Raw genomic sequence first — 27,382 nt, forward strand, 5'->3', positions numbered from 1 at the left:
ACACATACAGACACGCACTAACATCAGCTCTATGTAGCCCTGTATTATTTTCGATTGTGTCTTTAATGGCTTCCTCTGTCCTGTTCTTCCCTCTGACAATCTGAGATGATAAAGCTCCACTCATGTTCTCACCTATTCTTTCCTCCATGAATGGAAAAGAGATTTAAGTCTACAGATTAAATGAAGTGACCTCAGGTTCCTGCTAAACCTTCCTTTAGTGTCACTTAGGATCCGTAATTAGTAAACAATTTACACTGAGAACTTCAAAGTAATTCATAAGCTACCTGTATTAATCTAGAAATTACTGAAAAAAAAAATCTGAGTTTATTTCCCTGGGTATAAGCAGGCTGAGTAACGGTTACCTTGCAGGACATTTAAGTGTCTTGACAAATTCCATTTAATCTGCCTAGGTCAGGACCTCTAAAAAAGACGACTGAGTAAAAGCACTTTTATTTGGCAGTCCTCCACAAAGTACACCCAAAACAACAAAATTAACAAAAAAAAAGGAAAGAAAAGAAAGAAGAAATCTTTTCTTCAATGGAATGAGGACGCCGTCAGCTGGAACACTGATGAATGTCTGCCAAGCACAATGAAAGTTGGATCATTCTGAAGAGGGCCACGAAGAGAAACTAGATCTTCAGGTCTTAGGCCATGCGGCTGATTTTTTTCCTTAAAAGTGAAAAAATCAAAGGTCCAACCAAAGACCATTTTTCTTGGAAAACCAAAATGTAGGAGCATGAGCTGGCCCAGGAAAATAATCACACCACCATCTAATTCCATAGAGTCCCAGTTCCAGCCACCGAGCATCAGGGAGATGCTAGGCACAGGGTAGATGTAATGTCACCACCATTTTCCAAGATTTAACATTCCAACCAGAGAGATGTCTTGAGGGAGGCAAGCTGGAGATGGGAAGGAAAGCAGCACTGTTCTCTGTAACTGTTGCTCTCCAAACCAGAGTCGTGGGAAAAAAAAAAAAAAAAAAGGACGACAACAAATATGATCATGGGACAGAGCACCCATAATAGTCGGACCAGAACAAGAAGAAAAGAAAAAACTAAGGACATATTCCCAAAGCAGAGGGCGGACAGATTAGGTGAGAAAACGTTCTGAGTAAGAAGCCTCTGAGAGATGGGGCAGATGGACACTAGCACAAAGCCCGGCATTTATGAGGCACTTAGTAAATATTCCCTGGGAGATGGAAAGAAGGAAAGAAGGAAGGAAAGGAGGGAAGGGAGGGGGAGAGCAGTGAGTGGCAAGCAAGTGGCAGGTGCCTACCCATCCTTGTTTCCAGGGTTACACCCTTGCCACATATAGACGAAGCCTTTGTTTCTTTTTTGGTTTTCTACCAAACATCTCAAGGCCATGTGACATTCTGGGTGTATCTACATCTGGGCCAGAAGGGTACATTGTGTTCTATCTTTAACTCTCAGGGCATACAGGAATAGTCTAGGTCTCCTGAGAAGTCCTGGGATGATCAACAGATATAATTTCTCTTGCACACTTCTTTGAGCAAATCATTAAAAATAACGGAAATACATTTACTTTCAACAAAGGGGCTCTCTTTGGATTCCACGAGGATGAGGATGAAGAATATGTATTTACATTTTAATTGGTGTCAAAATAAATATTTGTATTGGTGTCAAAGTTAGAAACACGTTAACTTTTAAACCCATGCATTCTAAAAGTGACATATGTCTTATTAGTACTTTTCAGAGTTTCTTAAACTTTCTTTGGCTCAGTTTTCTCATGTATAAAATGGTGATAACAGTATCTACCACGCATGGTGTGAGGATATAAACGAAAGGAATTTACAAAACATTTATCACGGTGTCTGATACATTGTAAGCGTCTGATTTCCCCATTTTAGACAGGACCCTAATTTAATAATATTTTCTGTGTCTATGTTTCCCAAAGTACTTTGGAACCACTTCTTTTTTAAACCACATTAGAGTATTTGAACATGGTAAGGTAGAGAAAGTAAAATCTAACACTTCTAAAATGTTTGAAATAATTCATTCAACTTAAAAAGAAATACCAGAAAATGAAGGGTCATCTACGTAGACTGAAGGTATAGTATATGTTTGTTCTTTACAGTTTGAACAAAGTCCAAAGTGGATCTTTTTCCTCTGACTTCCTGTATTTGCTTCCTTTCACTTATCAATGTCAGCAAATCAAAGAGGGTAGATCAGCTTCAGGCACTGGTGAAAGCAAACAGTCTAAGTGGGGGAGTTGTTGGAAGAAGTCTCCCTGCCAAGCGCAGTACTGATGGTGGATGGGGCTCCCTGCAAAAAGCCCTTGGCTGAGGTGCGGTGCTGAAATCGGCAAAGCTGGCCTCCCGTTACCAGAACCTCAAGAGGGAATAATCGCTGTCTTGCCTGTCAGCCTGTTCATGAGGTAATTCCCAACCAGGGCAGTAGCACTCTCCAGAGTGTGTTTGGGAATATGTGTGGGTATTTTGGGATTTCACTATGACTGGAGGATAATTCTAATATTTAACGTCAGGGATCCAGGGATGCTCCACTCCTGCAATGTGGAAAAAAGTATCCCATCCAATTTGCAGTCTCATGCATTAAAAATACTGCGATACACACACACGCATGTGCACGTACATATATGTCTATATAATACATAAATTATATATACGTATGAAGAACAAAAATGAATTCCATCTCAGGATGTCAATACCAACCAGGGTTCTTGGCTTTCTTTAATAAATAGAAATTGATTAGAGGCCAGACAAGAAATTCAGGCAAGGCTTTATTGGGGCCCCTGCTGCAGCAGCGGGGAGTGACAACAAGTAACAGTTTCCCCCGAGGGGGGGCGAACTGGTTCCTAATATGGGGTGAGGGCAGGGGTGTGTCCAGGGGTCAGGCAGGAAGGGTGGCTGAGGTGGTCTGCCCACCCCTTAGGTGGTGTTGAGCGCAGGGGGCCTGCACAGGACCCTGCTTTTGCTCCCGGCTCTTCAGAAGTCGCAATTGGTCTTTTTGGCCTTTTTGTATCTTGTTGTCCATAATTTGCCCGAACTGCACATGCACGCGGTTACTTTTAGTCCCTCATAGTTTCTTTGTGTTTCAAGGAGACATGTGTCCAGGTGCAAGCCCTGCAGCAGAGGGTCCCAGGTCCCAGGTCCCAGCCTGTCTCAGTGTTAACGTAAGTAAAGGCATAGAATGACGGATTGATGCACTTCGTAACAGTGGAGCTGCTTTAGGGATTCATTCCTCTGTCCCTGAATGTTGATTCTCAGATCACTCTCCATTCCATCGGGCCCAAGATGCAACTCTTGGGGATCAAACTGCATGTCCCCACCACACTCAACTTCTGTTAAATATTTACAATGGCAACAGATATCTGAGAATCATAACTTGCTATTTGTTTTTTTTCTTTTAACCTCAAGGTTTAAAGGTTCTCCCTTAAAGAAGCCTTTGTGAGAAGACCACTCTGGGCGGCTGGTAAATCTGTGTGTGAGCCCTCATGCGAGGCATCGTCTTCAGGAATGGACGCTTTTTCAGGAAAGATTTTTGTAGGTGGTTCTTTTTTGTTCTGACATTGTGTTTATACTGGGCTCCATCCCCACATTTTTTTTCATGTAGTTGCATTTTCAGAAAGCCAACTCATAACAAGATATGTATTTTTCTTTGTCCTATACCGGGGTGGGGCCTCTTCTTATTTATATACACTGTCAAAAACAGATGCTATAGAAACACAAACTCTTATTTTTGGTGGCAACGTGTCTTTCCTAACTTCATGCAGACCTGAAGGAAATTATATCCTAAGAAAATGGACGATGGCAACACACTGGTGAAAACTCCGTTTGAAGAATATATTACTTAAGAGCTGTATTGTTCAGGTGAAGCACTTTTAGGCCTTTTAAAAATGGCTTTCTTGGGCTTCCCTGGTGGCGCAGTGGTCTAGAATCTGCCTGCTAATGCAGGGGACACGGGTTCGAGCCCTGGTCTGGGAAGATCCCACATGCCGCGGAGCAACTAGGCCCGTGAGCCACAACTACTGAGCCTGCGCGTCTGGAGCCTGTGCTCCGCAACAAGAGAGGCCGCGATGGTGAGAGGTCCGCGCACCGCGATGAAGAGTGGCCCCCGCTCGCCGCAACTAGAGAAAGCCCTCGCACAGAAACGAAGATCCAACATAGCAATCAATCAATCAATAAATCTTTAAAAAAAAAAAAAATGGCTTTCTTAGGTTTGGTTATTATGGATGTATTCTCCCCAGCAGTGTCAGGGCCATTTCCTGATTCTTGCCAGCCAAAAGTTGCAACATCAAAGAAAAAGGAGCAGAGTTTTATGAAAGTATTTTCCTGGGAGTTTTCGTTATAAATTAGGAGGGGGAAGAGAGAAATTTTAATGTGGATCAAACTCTTGCTTGTTGTCAGAGTAACTATTGCAACAATTGAGTAGCTCGTGTGTTGCCCAATTTGACGGCAGGCTCCAAAAGTCGAGAGTGTCCTTAGATTGTATGTATTTTAACATGCATCTTCATAGCATTATTTTATTTGTGAACGATGCAAGTAAAAATGCTTGCATGTAGTTCTAGCTGTATCTACCTTATTAAGTGCTTTATTTCTTGGAAGAGGAACTTTCTTTCAATCTAATATGAGCATATCTTCATCAGAGTCAAATTCTCCATTAGAAACATCGTTGTTGGTTTTTTTTTTAACTTTTTTTTTTAGAGCAGTTTTTTTTTTTTTAAGAATTTTTTTTAAAAATTAATTAATTAATTAACTTTTGGCTGTGTTGGGTCGTCGTTTCTGTGCAAGGGCTTTCTCCAGTTGCGGCGAGTGGGGGCCACTCTTCATCGCGGTGCGCGGGCCTCTCACTGTCGTGGCTTCTCCCGTTGCGGAGCACGGGCTCCAGACACGCAGGCTCAGTAGTTGTGGCTCACGGGCTTAGTTGCTCCGCGGCATGTGGGATCTTCCCAGACCAGGGCTCGAACCCATGTCCCCTGCATTGGCAGGCAGACTCTCAACCACTGCGCCACCAGGGAAGCCCCTAGAGCAGTTTTAAGTTCACAGCAAAACTGAGAGGTAGGTAGGTAGGTACAGAAATTTCCCACACATGCAAAGCCTCCCCCTTTATAAACATCCCCCATCAGGGTGGTACATTTGCTAGAACTGATGAACCTACACTGACACATTGTAATCACTTGAGGTCCACAGTTTGCATTGCAGTCACTCTTGGTGTTGATATTTTATGGGTATCATGGTATTTTAATGCTCATATTTTAAGGCAGATATTGAGTTCCTGAGATCACATAACATCAGAATATTCTCAAGCATCCACCTACGCCCCTGGAAGAAGTTATGTCAATGATCAGAAGTTCTATTTTGCTTGTCACGCTCTTTCTATTTTACCCTTGCTTTCACATTCAATTCCACTTCCTGATTCTCTCTCAGACTGGGAGTGCCAAAATGCAGCAAGGAAGTCCAGCTCTCCTCTTCCTAGAAACAAGAAGGTTTAAGAAAACATAAAACTCATTGTGAAATTTCTAACCCAGTTGCACAAAGGCAACGGTTTCTAATTCAGAATGTTCCAAGGGGTGGTCTCCTGTGGGAGAAACCCTGTGCATGCTTTTTGTTGAACTTAATGAAGCTATGCTAAGAAGTTGCAGAAGAGCTTGGGATATCCACCAAAGGGTACCAGAGGATACCTCTAATCTGCACCAACCATCATGTGCCAACCTAGCCACACCTCTCAGGAAGCTGCTGGTGTTCTAGGCCCCACAATGTGACTCCCATGACGTACTTCTGAGATGTCAAATAAGGATACTATCTGTTTGTGTAAACAAATATACTTTAAAGTGTCAACTCTTTCCCTTGGGCCATACATACCCTATTTTAAATACTGTATCTGATAAACTACAGAAGTCATCGTGATCATTATGGTATCTAATTTGGTAGCAAACAGACCCTCCTTGAACTCTGAGCACAAAAGTCTATTTATTGAGATAAAAAATTAACGTGTTGACATCCTATGTGGCCTGTAAATATGCGAACATAAAAGAAAGAGAAAGTGCTGTTTTCTAGAGTCAAGCGTTTTTCACTCTAAAACAGAATCATCACATTCAACCTTCTTACTCAACCCAAACCAGATGCAGATCCTGTGAATTAAAATGACCAGCATATCAGTACTGTGCATTCTAAAAGTCTGTTACTTTCCTCTTGATTTCCATAAAATGCTGTCCTACTCAGGCATGTGACGTTGGCATTCTAATTACTGTAGCATTTGTGGCTTGACTTTTATGTTTTATATCCTCTGGACAGCTCAAGTTCTAAGGACTAAAATCCTGACCGTGTTTTAAATAAGTACTTCAATAGTTAATAGAATAAGACGTTAGCGCATCTACACATTGAAAACTGGTTTGACTGAATTAGATTTTTGTAATAAATCACATACAATGAAAACGCTGTGTCTTCACAGCTAAGACAAAAAACAAGGAATTTTTCACTTTGCAAAATGTAGCTGTGTAGATACATCGTGTTTATCTCATACCCCATCTTCCAAGTCATTGTTCTTCCTTAGATAACATCAGTATCGGCAGTTTATCTAGTACTTTGACCTCTTTTACTACTTAAAACCATAGGGCCTGGCTTCCAAGAAGATTTATAGGGCAGAGCTACAATTCAGTACCTATTCTAGCTCTCTTCATTGCCTCTTAGAAAACAACTATATTTAGAGAAGGATTTCACCAGTCTTAGACTCTAGAGTTTGGTGTATAAACACAATTCAAATGTCCTCACAATTTTTCATATAAGCAAAAAGAGAACACAGATCTGAGTTAGTGCTATAATTACAGTATCAAACACTGTGTGTGTGTGTGTGTGTGTGTGTGTGTGTGTGTGTAGGAAATTCTTTCAAAACCATACCAAAATGTTTACGGTACCCATCTCTGGGTGATGGAGCTATGAATCATTTTCTGTTCAGCATGGAAATTTTATGGATTTGCAGTACTTTGTAACAACTAACAAGTTAACATCAGAGGGATACAAAGGCTTAGAATGTCATCAGTGAAATGCAATTAACATCTACTTTCTGTCGGAAGCCCTTAATTTCATAATCAGCATACCAAATTATTTGTCAGAGGTGTGGGCTGCTAGTCAACCAACAAGAGCCCATAGTAATATATGGTTTGTAACAAGGAAGAAAAACATAGCACAGTGTAATAGAGCAAAGCCAGGGGAAGTTATAAACATGGAACAAATTTTGAAAAGAGCTGCAGCTACTGAGTGAAACGTGTTTTTGTCTGGTGAAAAGGGTGTCAGTTAATCTACAGTCAGCCTTTTATTTAAAATTTATTTTTAATTGAGATAACATTGACTTATAACATTACCTAAGTTTCATGTGTAGAACATTAATATTTCTAGTTCTAGCTACAGCGTGCTCACCACAAAAATTTTAGTTTCCATTCATCTGGATCAACTGTATGGTAACAGTTTTTTAAGAGTGGTACCTCAAAGTATGAACATGACCTTGAAGGCAAATTGCTATTTTAATAGAAAATCTGAGCGTCTGTAGAAAAGGATTGAGGTTGTTTGTAGAGATGAATTTAGCCAACCTCTGCCAGGGTTAATTACATACTGAGCATTTCATTTACCGAGATAGTATTCATTTGTGTTACTTTTGACCTTTAGTGTTTGTTGTTCTGTAATCTTTGAATTCTTCTTCAAAACAAGACTCCTTAGACTTTTTCCAAAGGCTGGTATTGACAAGCAGAGCCTAAAATCCATAGAGGGCTTGCAATGATTACCATGCTAGAGTTTGTGGAGCGGGAATTTGGTCATATGTATGTTGTATGTCATCTGTAGTTTTATTTTTCTAATTCTGTACTCCAGACTTTCATTTATTCCACTTGAAAGAGCAGGTTGCTTAATTTTATTTTTCTAATTCTCTATTTCGGACTTTTACTTATTCTACTTCAAAGAGCAGTTTGCTTATTCCTTTCTCTTGCAAAACAAAGAATCTTTGTGATATGGAAGAAGAACCTTGATTTCGAGGGGCACATAAGGGCACCTCTATTGGAAAGCTTCTCCTGACCATCACCTGAGGGCAAAGTGCTCCCAGCTTGCAAAGTCTACGGCTGTCCCTTCCTGAAGACCCGTGTGACAAAGCCGTCAGGCAGAGACAGTGATCTCCCGCCACCACACTGGGCGAGAGTCTGAACATTGGTGACCTCTCCGTATAAGTGCCTGTCTTGCTGCTCCAAGCAAGGCTGCTACCCTTTGGCCGTTGGTAACCAGAGACGCAGGATTCTAGTGCTGGGCTTTATAACGAAGAATACTGATTTCAAGGGCTTTCCTTCCGAATTGACTCTGTGAGGTGTGGGGATAACCTGCACACAACCTAGACACTGTCCTTTATAATGACCCATCTGATTAGGCATTTTCCTTTTCTTAGCATCGACTGTACCATCATGTACTAAAATATAGACCTCTAGTTACGTACAACCCAGAAACTGGCGGGGGGCATGAGAAGCAAAGGACATCCCATACTTATTTCCCATTTTCCGTCATATCTTTGCAGTCGTAAGAAAGAGTCTAGAGCTTCACATATACTGTCCGCCCTGTCTGGCACGTAGCATCACCCCGGAAACCTGACCTGGTTGACTACTAGTCACATCTCAATCCAATCTCCACTTCCTCAGGAAGGCTCCTCTGATCTCCAACCTGTGTTTTCATAGGAATGGTAATTTTCCTTCATAGGAAAAATTTTAAATTTGCAAATACACACGTGCTCACATGACTTTTTTTTTTGGTGATGGTCTTAAATCATCTTCTGCAGTAGACTTAAAGCCCCATGATAGTAAGAAGTTAGTCTGTTTCCCTGACGTGGTATCTCCCCTCCGTGGAGTCCCATGACTTGGAACATAACAGATGCTCAATAAATATTTATGGGATGGATGAATGAATTGAGTGAATAAAAATAAACAAACGGGAACCTTCTTTATTCTGATTCTCCTGCCAACCTCTAGCTTTTCTTTTCATTTTCTTTAGCCACTTCTTTTGCCCGTCTCCTTAAATGTTATTTTTCCTCAAAGTTCTTTCATCTCTCTTATCATTCTATCCATTTCCCCTGGTTAATTTCATTCATCCTTAAGGCTTCCGTCAACCATATGTACGGTGACTCCTGAGTCTGTGTTTCCTAACTTGACCTTTTCCTTGAGTTTAAAATGACCTTTCTACCTTCCTTTTCAACAACTAGATAAGACTGTCTAGACAACTCCAGATCCACATCTGAAGTGAAGTCAGTTCTTGCCTTCCCCCCATCCTCCTCCCCGCCTTTCCAAACTGCCCAAACCAGAAAATTGAATATTATCCTTGATTCTTCCCTCTATTTCAACATCCATCGGTCACCCCATTTCATTAGTTTCACCTCCAGATTATCTCAAGAAACTTTTCCCTTCATTCACTCCCACTGTCTCTGTCTTAGCAGAGACTTGCACGTCTCACCTGAACAACTTCCGCCATGTTTTTCCCACCTCCCATCCCACGCCAACTAATCCATTTTCCTTCCTGTGCTGCCAGGTTTATTTTTCTTTAACACAAATCTGCTTCTGCCTTCTACTTAAGAATGCCTTCAATGACTGCTCACAGAATGAATTTCCACAGTTATCACTGAAGTGATCAAGTCAACAGCTTCAATCTCTTTCATTCTGTCTCTGCTCCAAAGTTTTCTATGTTTTTTTTTATGCATAGTGGATATTTTCACAGGTCTCTGCATGTATATGTTGTTTGTATGTGTTAGTATATGTTTATTGTTCTGACTGGAAAGCCCCACCTTTACTTTTCTAGACCAAACAGTCTCTCACTCATGCTGGGAATCCCAGTGCTATCTCTGCGGAAATGATTTTCCTTTTTTCCTTGAGTAGAATTCATTGTTCCCTTATTTGTCCCCCTATAGAAATTTATCTGAATTTTTAAGCTAGCACTTCTTCAAAACTGAGGAACGAATCCAATTCTCAGGGTCTAGAGCTATCCCTGAAACAGTTATGATGGGTAATTTTTAATTTAACAAACACTATACCACTCTTATTATGTTCCAGGCTGTCTTGTGTTTACAAATATTAACTCATTGAATCTTCCTAGCAACAGATGACATAGGTACTATTACTATTCCCACTTACCAGGTGAGAAAACTTAGATGCACAGAGTTGAAGTAACTTGCTCAAGGTCACACACAGGCCAGAATTTGAACCTAGACTGTCCAGCTCCTGAGTCGATGATCTTACCAACTCCAGGGCTATGCCGTGTCTTTCAGATGAATGCTTGTCTACGGGGCATGTGTGTCAGCAGAACTTCAGGCGGATGGAATCGTTTCAAAGCCATTAGTAGGGGATCAGTCTCCTTGGTGTTCATGAAACCATGTAGCCATGGAGGGGAGTAGCTAGACGTTTCCTTTGAACTGCAGTGCTGGATTCAGGCAGCTGTTCAGGGTCACATGCGATCTCTTCATTCACATAGTGCAAAACCCAGAACAGCATGCTCCGAACTGGACCTAGTGTCTCCCCGAGGGGAGGAGATGGCCGGCTCTCATCACGCTTTATGAAACTACATGCTAAATGGAGCTCGAGTTGCTCGGAGACTAGGTGTTCCTATATCTTATGGTTGTCCCAGGATATTTCCTGGAGCAGAGCTCAGCAGTTGAAAGTCCACGGCTTGGGCATGACTTTTTCTTTCCTGGACAAGTTGGCTTTGAGATGGTTGAACATGTTCCAAAATGTGTAGGCTATACGTAAACCACGATCTTTTGAGGTTATTTATTCCTTCTTTTTTTTCTGATGGAATGGCACCACTCCATGGTCAGCTACCTTTGGTGAGTATATATCGCCTAATGGTTATGTAATATGTTTGGACCATAGGTATAGGTAATAATGTATTTCAGCCTTTAGGCTACTATTCCTTTGATGAATAATTTGTTAGGTGAAAAGAAGAATCATTGCTCTACAAATAGACTAATCATGCATCTCATGTTTTAGCTTTGTATTTTTCTTCTAATTAGAAAAGTAATCATTTCAAAAGCAATACAGTCACTACATACTTACTCTTCAAACATTACAGAAAGCAGATTAAAAAGGCTTCTATAGGGGCTTCCCTGGTGGCGCAGTGGTTGAGAGTCTGCCTGCCAATGCAGGGGACACGGGTTTGAGCCCTGGTCTCGGAAGATCCCACATGACGTGGAGCGACCAAGCCCGTGAGCCACAACTACTGAGCCTGCACATCTGGAGCCTGTGCTCCGCAACAAGAGAGGCCGCGATAGTGAGAGGCCCGTGCACTGCGATGAAGAGTGGCCCCCGCTTGCCGCAACTGGAGAAAGCCCTCGCACAGAAACGAAGACCCAACACAGGCAAAAATAAAATATAAATAAATTAAAAAAAAAAAAAAGCCTTCTATAAGTACCTTTTCAAAGACAACTGTAACTAATAGTTTGGTATACTCCTCTCATTTTTAATGCATACACATATATATTTATCATATTATTATTGATAACAATTGTAAACAAAATTAGATTATATTATAAATACCATTTTAAACTTTGCTTTTTAACTGAGCAATAATTATTGAGTACAAAAGAACTCAGGAAGTGTTACATCATATAATTTCTCTTGTACATGGGAATCTGATAGATTAATACTGCCTATTTCATATCTCCCAAATGTTCTGTATTGTAGTAATAAATTAAAACAACATTTGACATGGAAAAAAAAATTGTCACCTTAAGTAACAAAAATGAAAGTTTCTCTAAACTTCCTCCACTTCATTCTTGGAATGTTCTTGACCACTGAACTGAACCAATAAATTACACAGGAACTTTGCTATCCATCTTTAATTAAAACACATTCACAAATCTGTCAATCAACTTACTCACGTGATTCATCCGCATTACCCATCTGTTTATTTGCATATGCATTTCAGGGCCTTCCCATCTTGAGAGCTCTAACCTCTAACACTAACCTCAAACAAACAAACAGAAAACAAAATGCTTGCCTAAGCTCCTATTAAACTTTCATGGCAAATAAGTTTAATAATTTGAATTAAACTCACACACACAAATAGATGGAAAAACCCACTTCTATGGATAGGATAACAATGACTAGGGTTTACAATGATTTACTCTTTTATTAGACCTTTGCCACCTTCCATAATTAATTTTTAAACACTTCAGAACACCTGGAAATATTGTTTCTGCAAAGGGTAACTTTCCCTTAAAGAGATGCAGAAAAACTGTAGCACCGTCAGAAGACAGTGATCAGAATAGATCATACCAATTAAAACTATTTGAAGAATATGGGCACATAGCCAGGATAACAGAATAACAGAATAGGCCTCTTTTCCCCTCCCCCGACCCCTCCCTTCCTGTCTCCCCTTCTCTGTCTCTTTCTCCCTCCCCGCCTTCCCCTCTCCCTCCTGCTGTATGTAAGTTTGAAGGTTGGCTGGCAGCAGAGCTGAAACAGAAAAGCTGTACTAGGGACAATTGAATAATAACTGTATTTAACCATGTAAAAATTAGCTTCCTTTCTCTCTCTCTCTCTCTCTCTCTCCCTTCCTTCCTTCCTTTCTCTCTCTCTCTTCCTTCCTTCTTTCCTTCCTTCCTTTTTTTCTTTCTCTCTCTTTCTTCCTTCCTTCCTTCCTTCCTTCCTTCCTTCCTTCCTTTCCTTTCTTTCTCTCTTTCTTTCTCTCTTTCTTTCCTTTTTTCTGCTTGCCATAAGGGGCTAAATTAGAATTAATGAAAGAAAACTCAAGGAACCAGATCTCAATATAAGGAGATTTATTTGCAGTCAGATATGAATAAAACTGGTTGTTTGCATTGAATGGTAATAAGGATGATCATGTTGGTATTATAAACGACATAAAAAATAATGGTTAACCTGTATTGATCTTTGTCAGGTACATTACATGCATTATCACATTTAATCCTTACAATAATGTCAGGAACTAGCTATTTTTGTTATCCCCACTTTACAGATAGGGAAATCGTGATATTAAAACTTAGTCCATGTCTCACATGTGATGAGTTTGAATGTAGAGATAAAGTGCATTACAGGGGAGTATCTCACTCTAGAGACTAAACTCATAAGTACTTTGCTATGCTGAGTGGTAGTGAATCATCTATTACTGAATTAGCCTTTGAATCATCTGTATAAATATTTAGTAATCTCTTCAGCAAATGCTCAAAACCATTGTGATAATAAGAATGCAGTGGGATTCAAACAGATGTTGAATTGTTGGGTTAGACTTCATTGGTTTCATATTTTATGACCAATAAAGCACAAAGGTCAGAATTTCTGGGTTGGTAACTTTAGAAGCCTTCTTCAAACATCTTCATAATTATTATGAATCCTCCCTCCCCATACACACACACACACACACACACACACACACACACACACGTTTCAGAGCCTGCTTCCCATTCCTGGTACATGGAGCACAGCTTAAAAATCAGTAGACTTTGCACAGATGTAGAAAACAAACTTACAGTTACCAAGGGAGAAGGGAGGGAGGGGTAAATTGGGAGATTGGGATTAACATACACACATTACTATATATAGAATAGGTAACTAATAAGGACCTACGGTATAGCACAGGGAACTCTACTCAATACTCTGTAATGACCTATATGGGAAAAGAATCTGGAAAAGGACAGACATATGTATGTGTAGAACTGAATCACTTTGATGTACAGCAGAAACTAACACAACATTGTAAATCAACTCTACTCCAATATAAAATTAATCTAAAACAAAAGAACTTAAAAAAAAATCAGTAGGGCTTCCCTGGTGGTGCAGTGGTTGAGAATCTGCCTGCCAATGCAGGGGACACGGGTTCGAGCCCTGGTCCGGGAGGATCCCACATGCCGCGGAGCAACTGGGCCCGTGAGCCACAACTACTGAGCCTGCGCGTCTGGAGCCTGTGCTCCGCAACAAGAGAGGCCGCGATAGTGAGAGGCCCACGCACCGCGATGAAGAGTGGCCCCCGCTCGCCGCAACTAGAGAAAGCCCTCGCACAGAAACGAAGACCCAACACAGTCATAAATAAATAAATAAATAAATAAATAAATTAATTAAAAAAAAAATCAGTAGACTTGGAAGATGCCCTCATTGTTGCAGACTTGATACAGGGAAACTTTGCTTGTCTTCCGAGCTGCCTCTTTACAAGTCTTCCTTGTCATAGTGATGATGCAGAGCAAGCTGCCCATCTTTGATGCTCCTCCATTCTGTTCATTTGAAATAAGGAAGTCCAAGGACCAGAGGTGGGAAGCAACTCTGTGGGACGAAGCCTCTGCTTCAAACGTCCCCACGACCCAATGTATAGGGCTCTCAGAAGAGTTTGCTGGCGACATGAGTCACTAAGTGGTGACATTTCATTATTAAAATAATAAATGTAATAAATGCTATGTAATGTCAAGTTTCCCAAGGATCTAGTAGCTTCTCAACACGCATAATATACTTCTCTTCAAAAATATCTATTGGAGGGGCTTCCCTGGTGGCGCAGTGGTTGAGAATCTGCCTGCCAATGCAGGGGACACGGGTTCGAGCCCTGGTCTGGGAAGATCCCACATGCCGCGGAGCAACTAGGCCCGTGAGCCACAACTACTGAGCCTGCGCGTCTGGAGCCTGTGCTCTGCAACAAGAGAGGCCGCGACAGTGAGAGGCCCGCGCACCACGATGAAGAGTGGCCCCCGCTTGCCGCAACTGGAGAAAGCCCTCGCACAGAAACGAAGACCCAACACAGCCATAAATAAATAAATTAATTAATTAATTAAGAAAAAAAAAAAGCAACAGTCAAAAAAAAAATCTATTGGAATGCTCTGTATTTTCTTTTGTCTGTGTTCTAGGGTGTGTATGGATGTGGCTGTGTGTGTGTGTGTGTGTGTGTGTGTGTGTGTTAAATGGTATATTTCCTATACTTCTTTTTTTTTTTTTACTGGAGCATAAAATTTCTGAGTGGAAATCATTGCTTGAATGTGTAGCTCCTCACAATTGCTAGGACAAAGTTCTATCTAAATAGGTTCTCAGAACTTGCAGAAATAGGACAAGAATAATTTGAATTAATCATTAAGAGCAAAAAAAGAAGAAAAGAAAAAGAAAAGTATTTAAATTCCTGAATATCAGACAACTGCCAATTTAAAATTTTGAAAAATCTCACCACTCTATTGGAACTATTTTACAGAAGCATCTATTCTCCAAAATAAATTTGTATGTGTTTCTTGTGCATGGATTTGTTTTCAATCCCCCCTCCCCTCCCAAGGAGCTGACTATTAAAAGAAACATGATAAGAAACCCCTTTGATTATTTTTATGGGTGGCACATTTTTATTTCCATAAGATGATTTATGCTAATTCCTGAATGTGTTTCCAAAGGTAGTTCATGAGAGTTAAAGTCGGCTCGGAGCCCTCGATTTTAGATAAGTTGACAGTGAGGCCATTCTGATAGCATGTGATTACCCTGGCGCTTCCCTGGCAGCCCCCAGGCCTTTTTCCATGCCATTCAATTAAAGCAGTTTCCACTATGACTAACATTATGTGCTCTGAAGATCTTTCATCATATGGTGCAGTGAGGCATTATTTTAAAATAGAAATGCCTGTAAGAAAGCTCTTTATTTTCTTCCTATTGTAAGATGTTCCTTTCAAGTGTGTGTACATTACCCAGACACCATCCACGTTCTTCCTTCTTTGATTCTCCACCTCTGCAAGGTCAACCTTTAAAGTTCAGATGAGAAAAGGAACAGGAGTATTTGTGGATATTTCAGAGTCCATTTGAGGAAAAAAATAAAGAGCTTTGGCCTGGCCACTGCATTCTCTCTCTCTTTCTCTCTCAGCACATCTAAATTTCCACAATGAAGAAGACACTTAAAGTGCAACATTATTTCAATAATTGCAAAAGGGTAAATAGCTTACTCAGCTCCCAAACTTTCCTATTGACTTGACAGGACATAAATAAATTCATTCATTAATTATGGTAAGTGACTAATAACACAGTAAATATTTTACCTGTGTAAGGTTCAAATTTACTTTAGAGGATATATTAAAATCTATAAATTATGAAGAATGACAGCTGAGTTCCCAATATACATAAAGGACTGATTTTTTTAAAAAGTTAGAACCTAAACTGAGATCCAGTTCTCAGATTTATAAGACATGTTGAGATTTGACATGGTGAGTTAGATCAAAATATTCCTTTGGGTAAAGATGGATCTCTCTCTCATATTGGAAGATATTTACTTGGTAGATATGTAGTTACATGTATAAAGCCTGAGAGGCATAAGAAATAATTTGAAAACATTTTTAATGTGATAAGCACCCTTGTTCTGAATTACACGGATTTAAGTTTTGCTCCAGAAGTGACAGCATAATTCACCCAGATTCACGATTTTGCTTTGAAGCCAATGCCCTTGCCAACTGGCTACCTGTGCAACCTTCTTCATTGTCAAACTTCCTTTGACACTGCAGAACTTCTCCATTTCTTAAACACACAGCACTCAAATATTCTTTGGCCTCCAATTATTCTCAAACTAGAATTTCCTTAGCAAAGCTATTTTATCCAAAACTAAAGAAGCCCATTCATTCGTAGGTATCTAAGAAAGGAAATGGAATTTCCTATTGATGTTCTCCCTTTCAAGTTCAAAAAGGGATAAAACAAATTTCTATATGAAAAGCTCTCTGTGTTTCTTCAGCAAATAGATGTAGTCTGGAATGACACACAGATCTGTTCAGTCCTGGAGATCACAAGTCATTTCAAATGACAATTGTTCTAAATAAACGTATGATTCACAGGGAAATTTTTATAGTTGTTCTACCTATTCAGTTAAGTTCACCTTTCAGCAATTAGCAGTGTTCTTCTGATGTATTAAACCCTTGAATAACGTGTGCTCAGTTACTTTCTCAATATTTTTGAACAGTGTGTTCTAACCTCAGAACTGCACAGTGTTTTTTTTTTTAAATAAAATATCTTCTTTATGCCAGTATCACTCCTGTGTTGCTCCATGTAATAACCCCATTACCATGAATCACATGACATTGATGATATTAATATCATATATGAAAAAGTTCCACAGTGGCATTTGGATGCAAATAACTCTAGTCCACTACACCAATACTTTTTCTTTTGTAATACAACTTTTTAAAAAATGGTTTATGTATGAAGAGCTAAACCCTCTTTATCTCCCCAAACACACTTTTATGTCCAAAAACACATCCAGGAAAGAAAGAAACTTACAACAAGATAGATTTTGCTGATAGGTTTTTCATCTTTCTTCCTTCCTTCTTCCTCCCCCCTCCCCCCTCCCTCACCCACCCTCCCTCCGTCTGTCCCTTCCTTCCTTCCTTCTTCCTTCCTTCATTCCTTTCTTCCTTCCTTCTTCCTCCTTCCTTCCTCCCCCCCGACATCCCCCTTCCTTCCTTCCTTCCTTCCTTCCTTCCATCTTTTTGGATGAATAGTTGAGTAAAAGATTCTTTTTATGACAATAAATATCCAGACTGGAAATTTCACTTTGTCTTTAACTTCTCCTTTGCATTATGTTATGAAATAGATAGATACAGTGATGTAATAAAACAGGGCATTTTATTTGCACCAGACTTTGTCCATTTTCAGATGGAGTTCTTTTGGAAAGAGATAAAAGAGTCAAACCAATCACAGATGTTCAGTGGGGCACTCACCTCCTGCTGTCAGGGTATACCGTTCACTAATAAACCCACTCCATGGTATTCTGTTTGGCTTTATCACAAAGCTTGGAAAGTTCTTAGCACAGAACGTAGAATTGGGTACACATTCATTAGAATGAACATTTGATAGAAAAAAATATGTTGGCTATTTTTGGAAGACTATCCAAAAATATCCTTATGGATAGCCTTATGGACTATGTATTTTAGATATAATCCATTGGAAAACATGTTTATTTCCTTAAGAGAAATTTTCTTAAGTGGCCATTGTTGAGGATGATCTATATCTCAGGATACTATTCTAAAAAACTTTTGATCAAATTTATGAGGGTGAGATTGTCAAGGACTCAAAAGTATTTATCCTTCCAATTTTATGTATGTATAGATCAGGGATCTGTAAACTATGGTCTGCCGGCCAAACAGCCTGTTTTTGTAAGTAACATTTTATGGAAACACTGCCGTATTTATTTGTTTACATACCATCCATAGCTGCTTTTGAGCTACTATTACAGAGTTGAATCATTGTGACAGAGAACATATGAGGCCCACTAAACCTAAAACACTATCTGACCCTTTAAGGAAAATATTTGCCAACACCTGGTACAGACGATCAGCTTCTATTGACTTGGCTGAAAATTAAATGATTTATTGAAATATTTACAAAGTTTCAGACACAGAAGACAAGCACATACTTTCCTTATAGAGCTGAAAGTTAGTCTCATTGAGACAGGAAAAGAGTAGAGTACATTAATCTATACTCTGCTTATTTTTTTTAAAAAGCCCTGAAGTATTTCAATGATGCTCTTTAATAAGACTTCTAAGAATTTTCCAATTCATCTCACAGATAGGACTGAATTTTGGCAGAACTTGTATTTATCCAAACTCAGCTGTCTTTTGGGGGCAAACAGAAGACTCGAGATAAGAACTTCTCTTAACTTTGGCAAGGCAGAAGAGAATAATCCCACTTCTGACGAATCAACAAGCACACAATTCACATTTCGTTCCACGAGGCAAGAAATGAACCTGAGGTGTTCACGTTATTATTTCTGTTGCTGGAAAGTTACTTACATCACTCTGTCATTGAATCTTGGAGTTAGATGAGGCAGGACACGCATGAGTTGTGATTTCATCAACAACCAGATTATCTGCTCAATCCAGTGCAAGCAACGTGACGGGACTATTTCCAGTGCTCGTATTGATTCTGTTCTTTATGCTGCAAAATGAATGCTCACTGTTCTAAGGGGCTGCGCAAAAGCGGGGCAAGTCACATGTCTCATGCACGACATCAGTCTGGAGTGTACTGTGCATTGACAGCGTGATACAAAGCAAGGATGGAGAGCCTGTGTTTTGAACATATTAATAGACATGCAGGCAAGTTCACGGGCTACTCCTTTCCCTTGCAAACTAAAATCACTCCCAGGGAATTGAGCTGGCCCGTTAAATCGTTCTCTGCCAGAGCAAACAGGAAGACGAGAGGTAGTGCTCAGTGGAGAAACCATCAATCAGTACTGTTATAATATGTCTCTGGACTCCATCGCTTCATTTCATAAGGTGACATCAAGAATAATTATCATCACACATGCGGATTTCAGGACTCTTATAGGAGAAAGGTATGTTAATGAATAACCTCAAAGATAAAGAGCACTTTGAAATGTTTACAAATGATGTTCAAAATCAGGGAAAACATCCCCCAAATTCTTTAAGACATTTTCAGCCACCCGCGATAGACACGAGCTCTCGTGAATTTTGGCGCTAGATTAGAGAAGGCTATACTAACACAAAATCAATCTCTGGTTTTCAGGAATGAGATGAAAAAATACCATTGGGAATATGTAAATTTGTTTTGAATTCCTACCATCAATAGGTATTCTTATTATCTATAGACACTGAGTTGGAGACACAGGACCTGACAATATTGCTGCCCCAGTACCTAGAAGCACCCTCAAAGGCCAAGCTGTCCTTTCTCTTGTATTTTATTTGGGAGATGTAGTTAGGGACCACTAGCCTTCATGAAATGTGGGCATTTGGCTGATCCCAGACCCTCTAAGTCTTCAGATTGGTCTAGGATCCCTCTGAATGCACCTGCAGCTCTCTTGGATCAAAGACAAATACAGATAAGAAGAAGGCAGTTTCCTAACATTTGTGGGATCCAGGGTAAGAGTTAAAATCAAGAGCCACGTACCATATGTCTAACTATTTAAATCATAAACTGCGCTAAAAAACCATTCAATAAAACATTTTGTATTCTACTATCTTGACAAATACAGCTGCTTTATGACTTGGAGAGCTGAGTTTGAATTTAGAATTTTCAGAATCTTTGGAGTTTCTCACTGGCATTTGAGAGTGAGAAAACACCAGTCCCCAGGACCTGGTCCAAAGCCTGTACCCCCGTCTCTAACTACTCCTGCTTCTGACCTGAACCATGGAGGGGCTTCCAGGTGTGTATGTAGATACCCACCTATGAGGTCTAAGATCCTTCCACACTCCCCAACATCTTCTGCTCGGCCAAATAGCTGCCTTTGTCTACTCCTTGGACCTAGGGTTATACATCTGGGGGATGACCTCATGAGGATTGGTCTGGAAGCAGGCCAAGGCTATCTTGGGCAGGAAATTCCATGGTTCTGGATACTCGGAATATAGTCTAGAAGGGAAGCATAGTTACTAGGGAGCCTATCCTCTTCCTTACTCCTTGCTCCATGGAGAGGGATACATACAGACCAGGGACAGAATGGCGTCTTCTAAAGTATGACCTTGGCACAGGGGCTGGCTGATGTCGCCCAAGTCTAAGGGCAGCGCCATTCACGAGTTTCTATGACAGAGGTGTCTACCTTTGTAATTTCCCATCATAGATTTTCTACTTGCCTTTAAAATATCCTTTAGAAAATATTTAACCCTCAGCTAGAGTAGAAAGGATGACTGTGGTAATATGTTATTGAACAGCATTTCATAAAAATAGAGATCAAAGTTCCAAATTGATAACGACAAATCAAATCGCCTGTGCCTTCTGTAATTATTTCGTGAAGGATTTATCGAATTCAGCATGGATTCCTGCATAGAGGCCATTGCCAAACCAGCGTGGACTCATCTTCATCCCAAATAAGAGTTTCATTGTATCTGGGGAGATGCTCTGTAGGTATCATGCACCACATCTTTACATGAATATGTTCTGGTTTAGACCCTTTCCGTTCATACTGATGTCTTGATATTTCCTGAGAAAATCTTCTCCAGCTCTTCTTTTCCCTAATAAAATTATATGGATGATATAGAAATGCTTTGGGCCTGAAAAGATGTCAATTCACAAAGACTATTCAAGTTTCACAGAAAATTGCACTGTTGATCTCAGTCTTTATATTTCCCCTAAAGGCCTTGGACTGAGGCACTTTTCTTCAGAACAGGAATCTCAAGAAGACACGATCATCTGTACAACGCATGCTTCATTTCACAGTGCTTAGAGTTAGGGGTGGGAAAGGGAGTGAGGGATAAGAAATTACTTCAGTACCCCCTTTCCACAAAAACCCAGAGGAGTATAAAACTCAGGGCTTGTTATGCAAATGAAGGCCTTGTTATGCAAATGCAGGCCTTGTTATGCAAATGCAGGCCTTGAGACAGCTCAAAAGCCTGCCTCTCCTTTTTAAATCAGATGGCCCCCTTAGCGCTCACTTTGCAAATAATTCCAATGCTATACCTATTCCCACAAACTCATGGACTTTTCTTGATTGTAATCACTCACATTTTTCAACCAAGCAGAGTCAAAAAGTAAATAAATAAATGAAGGATGAATAACAACACCACATAAACTTAAGCTAAGTCAGTCAGATTTTTCCCTGGGTTTGCAAGTAAATGACAGCACTGATAACCCCTAACACATTATATGAATGACATTAAAAATGATGAGGGTAATGCCCAAACAGTAAACGCTTTTATTTGGGGTTACATGTTTATTTTTACAGCTGGCATTTAAACGGTAAAGTAGACTGTTCAACAGATCTGCTTACTCAGATTTATCTTAAATAGAGTGAAAACTCTCTACCCAGAGGGACAGAGTTTTTCCTTTTGCATCAGCTTATCCTAACGGCAATTTGTTGGCGGGAGAGGACAGACATAGTTCTCATTGCTAACATACAGATAAGTTGTAAATGGCTCCCTGGTGGTCAGTGAGTCATAAGGAACTAAAATTTCATTTTTTTCCATTCCCCAGGACTAGACCTTTCCTCTCACTTCTTTTTTTTAAACAAGCCACATTCCATCCCAGGAATCTTGGGAGCAAGAATCATAATAGCTACACATTGAGTGTTCAGTGCTTTATGTATCTCATTCAATCCACAGTAACTCTTTTTTTTAATTGAAGCATAGTTGATTTACAATATTGCATTAGTTTCAGATGTACAACAAAGTGATTCAATTCTATATATATATATATATATATATACACACACACACATATATTCTTTTTCAGATCCTTTTCCATTATAGGTTATCACAAGAGATTGACTATAGTGCCCTGTGCTATACAGTAGGTCCTTGTTGCTTATCTATTTTATATACAGTACTGTGTGTATGTTAATCCCAAACTCCTACTTTATCCCTCCCCTCCTTCCCCCTTTGATACCTGTTAGTTTATTTTCTGCATCTGTGAGTCTGTTTCTGTTTTGTAAACAAGTTCATTTGTATCACACAACAACGTGTAGCAGTATCCCTGCTGGATCCTTGAGTGCCAATCACAGTTATTCAATAAGATCCAAAATCTGAGGACCCTGTCCCTGAATTGTCTAGCCTTGCTTGTTGAAGTCACTGTAGTTTACATAACACAGTGTTACTGTTTGTTCTCTTCTGTGGTTCACCAAACAGGGCACACATTTATCAACACTTGCCTAAACCAGCATTGGTTATCATATGCCCTCTGTGTATACTCTCGATGTGCGGGGCTATTGTGTGTTTCTTTCTCCCTCTCTCTGTCTTTCTGTCTCTCCCTCTTCTGGCAGTTTCCGAACTCATGTACCTGAACAACGTAGCAAGAACTCAAGTATTCAATACAATGTATAAAGCCAAGTCAAGGTATATTTGTAACTATGACACCCAACCTCAATTGCTAATTGGGTCTCATTTAATCAACCATAGAAAAATTTCATGGGAGTAAACTAGTGGTTTTCGAATTCCTGTTAGCATTGACTCTGATGACAATCTTCTATAATTTAAGCTCAGCCTTGGTAAAACCATTAGACTCCTATATTTCTGAAACCCACTGGTTTCCTGCTTTTCCCTAAATCTAAATTAGATTTCACGAGATGCTCTCTTGCTAGTGGTTTTGAGGGCTGGCCTTTTTAAACCAGTGGCAGCCAATGATAACTAATCCAAATGCAACTGGGGTACAGCTACCTGGCTCACATTGAATTTGACGTTTTTTTCCCCAATTTCTTAAAATCACTAAGAATAAAGGCACATACCTTTCCAGGAAGAAAAGGAAACAGTCTGTTCTTCTGACTATCTGATCAAGCAACTATAATTATTTAATTATTTAATATGTATTTAATTAATATGCTCATTATAATGAATGACTTTTATGCATACATTTTTAAGCTAGGGAATAAATATGTAAGACCTGGAATAATATTATTATATTATTCACCTCCTCACATAAAACTCTGCCACTTAAGACAGGTTTATAGAGAGTGCTTTGTTTTTTTCAAATGTGAAGAAAATTTATTTTGAGCCATTAATATGCTTTCACTCAGTCCTTGCTTATTTTCTTATAAAGTTCCAAACTGCTTAAAGTTTAATCACCTATATCCCTCTAAAAAAGCCCCATTGGGTAAAGTTAGACCAGGCTGGATGGTAAGAATTTGTCTCCTAAAGTTAATCTTTAATCAGGGATTAGTTTATTTTTTGTGGCCATTCTGCCATTGAGGTTGGTGGCATCATATTTAACTACAAAATTAGCACTTGATCATGGCATTACTTGAGGAGGTCAGCTGTGATTATACATGGATCAATGTGGAAAAATAGGGTCATTTCCTTTGAATGATTTTGAAGTTCATCTTCCATACTGTCTTATACATTGTATACACCATGCATGGACATACCATTCTTCCTCTCCCTGAAATTTTAGCGTCTGAAAATCAGCAACAAGATATAGAGCTCTTTATTGCCCCGATCCAAAAGGAGCTTCCAAAACATACTCTATGTATTAGGAATAAAAAGTATGTGACAAAAGCAATAACAGAAATCATCTATTATTTAGTTATCTAAACAGGGCTATGGGCAATTCAGTTGGGTTCAATTTTGGAGTGCCCTTGATCTCATTTTCATACAAATGCACAAGCTATATCCAGCTTCTTTTATATAATGTCAGCACAGGTACCCCTCACCACACTGCCTGATTTTTAACTATTTATTTTAAGCACTTGAGGAGTGATGACACAACATCAGTCTCCTTAAATCAGTATTTTTTTTTTTTAAAGGAACTAAGAAGGCAGTTTAGCCTCAGACAAAAAATGATCCAACCCACATCAAGGCTGGGGCTCTGCTCAACCAGTTCTGGGCTTATATGGAATTGATTCTGGGAGAGTCTTCCAGCAACCTCCGTCCTCAGCAACAAGTTATTTATCAGAAACCAATGGCATTAAAACATCATGACATTTAATCTTTAAGACAACAATTGCTTATTTCCTTCCCAGAATTGAAAAGAGAGAAAAGTAAAATAAACAGAATTGAAGTAAAAGAAACCTGACCCCAGTAACCTCTACTAAAAGCAGTTTTCTTCTTTTTTCTTATTTTATGTTTTGTTTTGTTTTTTATATCCTTTGTAATTTTTTATTGAAGTATAGTTGATTTACCATGTTGTGTTAGTTTTGGGTGTACAGCAAAGTGATTCAGTCTTATATATATATATAGGTATATAAAACTATATACCTATATATATATTCTTTTTCAGATTCTTTTCCATGATAGGTTATTACACAATATTGACTATAGTTCCCTGTGCTATGCAGTGGGTCCTTGTTGGTTATCTATTTTATATATAGCAGTGGGTATATGTTAATCCCAAACTCCTAATTTATCCCTGCCCCCCTTTCCCCTTTGGTAACCATAAGTTTGTTTTCTATGCCTGTGGGTCTATTTCTGTTTTGTATATGAGTTCATTTGTATCATTTCTTTTTTCGATTCCACATATAAGCAATACCATATATTTGTCTTTCTCCGTCTGGTTTACTTCACTTAGTATGATAATCTCTCTATATCTCATATATATATATATATATATAATCTCCCACCTTGAAAGGCGTTTTCTTTTTCTGCAAACCCTTCCCCCTCCTTGTCCGAGAACATCAAAAGTTCAACTCATGAAACAAAGAGGAAATGATTCTTCTCATTTTATACTTCTATTTCAACGGTGATTGTGACATTGAGACATATTTTACATAGTAAAATGAGCACCTTAATCTTTTGCAAAGAGTGTGGTTATTTCCTTCCTGGGAGTGGAAGTACTAAGGGATCCAGGAGGGAAAGGGATGCCGGTAATTCTGCAAGCCAGTCGGGAGAAATCCTGCCTGGGCTGGCTGGTCCTGAATGGGGCATTCTGCAACAAACGGGAAGGCCAGCTGCTTTCTTGATAACTTCCCATTTGGCAAGTACAACACGTATTGATTTATATAGCTGATACTGCGGAGGAGAAGGCAGAAGAAAACAAAACGAAACAAAACAAAAGCAGAACCACAGGCAGCTGAGCTCAAAATCATGTCTCAATCAGAGCGTCAATATATATTTTCTGAGAATTTCACCATCAGTGCTCTAGAATTATAAGATTAGATGCTGCAGGCTCTCAGGTGGTTTAGTTGCTCAACTCAGGGCTGAGTGATGCCTTGATAGGGATATTGAAGAATCAGAGGAAACACAAACTCCAGGTGAGTCTGGTGTGCACATACACCTTTGTCTCTTAACCTAAGGCTCCATGCGCTGGTGGTTTAATTAGATTTGCAGTGTTACTTAACTATATTGAAATGAGTATATTGTATTTAGTGTAAGTCTGTGTTCTTCAATTTCCCGCTTCTATCAGATTTTTGCATGTGTTTGAAGAAAGCTTCACAATTCATCACCTTCCTCCCTTCAGTTAATGGAAGGAAACTTAATAGGTTGGTCTCCTTCCAAAACAGAGGGGATATATGTGTACGTATAGCTGATTCACTTCCCTGTGTAGTAGACACTAACACAATATTGTAAAGCAACTATACTCCAATAAAAATTAATTATAAAAAATAGGTTGGTTTCCTTTGCTTAGTTTCCATATCCTGAACAGCAAGAACAAATCAAATTGCCTACAAACTTGTCTCACAGATCTCGCGTCTGGATATTAGTTTCTGTAGCAAAAGTCTTATAGGTAGGCATACTCTGGATGGCACGTGATTATCAGCTGCTACAGAAATCATTCATTCAATCATTCATTTGGATAATCATTCATCCATTCAATCATTTATTCAACAGTATCTTTGGGGCACCTTTTATGTGGAACAGTTGGGAAAAGAGGAAAAATTCCCTTGGAGGAGTGATTTCCCCTGTCCTTTCTTCATATATGGTTTTAAATGCTTAGTATTAAATGTGTACTTTTCCAGTACTGAACTCTTGAGCAGTGTAATCCATCTTCACGCACACACTGGGACAGACATACACCCTTATCTACACTGATTTTTATTTACCTATATAAGTGGAGAGGAACGTCGATGGAGAAAATGACGAACAGAAGACAGTTCAAAAGTTGTTTATGCCTGCAAAGCATACATTTTTGGATATTCGATTTCCCTTCCAACTTATGTTAATGTTAAAATGAATTTGCATTCACTAAGCGTATACCAGCTGTATACTGGGATAGGGGCGGCTGGGTGGGAAAGGCAGACAAGGAAGAAGTGGCCTCCCGTGACCAGGGAAACAGACAGAAGGCAAAGTAGCATTTATAAATGTGCTCTGAATTACCCATGGAATAAATAAGGCACATGCAGAACTAGGGGTTCACTGTTGACTTTTTTTAATGATTATATTTTATCTTTAGGCTTCTTTTCAAGTGTATCTTCTTACACAATAATTTTCCAAATAAATTCTTTAAAAAATCTGTACTGCAAACATCTAGAAGAAAGTTACATGCTCTACACCCACACAAACATGCAAAATGATCTTCTGGCTGAGGTTTGTCCACTGTGTGAATAATATCCTCGTATATAAACACTCATGGATCTTTAGGCACCAAATCACTTCTAGCTCATTCACCAGTTTGACTCAGGCGTGAACCAGGGAATAAAATAAATTGTGTCGGTATTCTCTTCCAACCAGGCACTTGACCCTTGGGAGGAGAGGTGTGGTTGTTAAAACAACAGACTATAAATCAGCCCAGCGGACTAGGAAACATCACTTAAGAGACTGAAGGGGAAAATGATTGAAATCTCGGCACTGCTTTAGCCCCCACCTCAGCAAGGAGAACTGCCTCCCCGCCTCTTCACCAGCGACTTCAGAATTCTCCTTTGAGCCAAGTGGTTCCATTTGATGGTCAAAAGGCCAGGCCCGAACAAATCTGCTGTAACTGGCTTTGGAGAGTACAGACAGTTTCCTGGGGAAAACACCGCTTTCTTTCTGCTTTCCCTGAATCTGTTAAAAACATGTTTGTTTTGGCATTTTTCAGGCTTCGTGTGATTTTTAGTACTCCACAGTTTGAGAGGATTACATTACACCTTGTGACC

Source organism: Balaenoptera musculus, chromosome 20, assembly GCF_009873245.2.
Source record: "Balaenoptera musculus isolate JJ_BM4_2016_0621 chromosome 20, mBalMus1.pri.v3, whole genome shotgun sequence".
NCBI classification, from domain to species: Eukaryota; Metazoa; Chordata; class Mammalia; order Artiodactyla; family Balaenopteridae; genus Balaenoptera; species Balaenoptera musculus.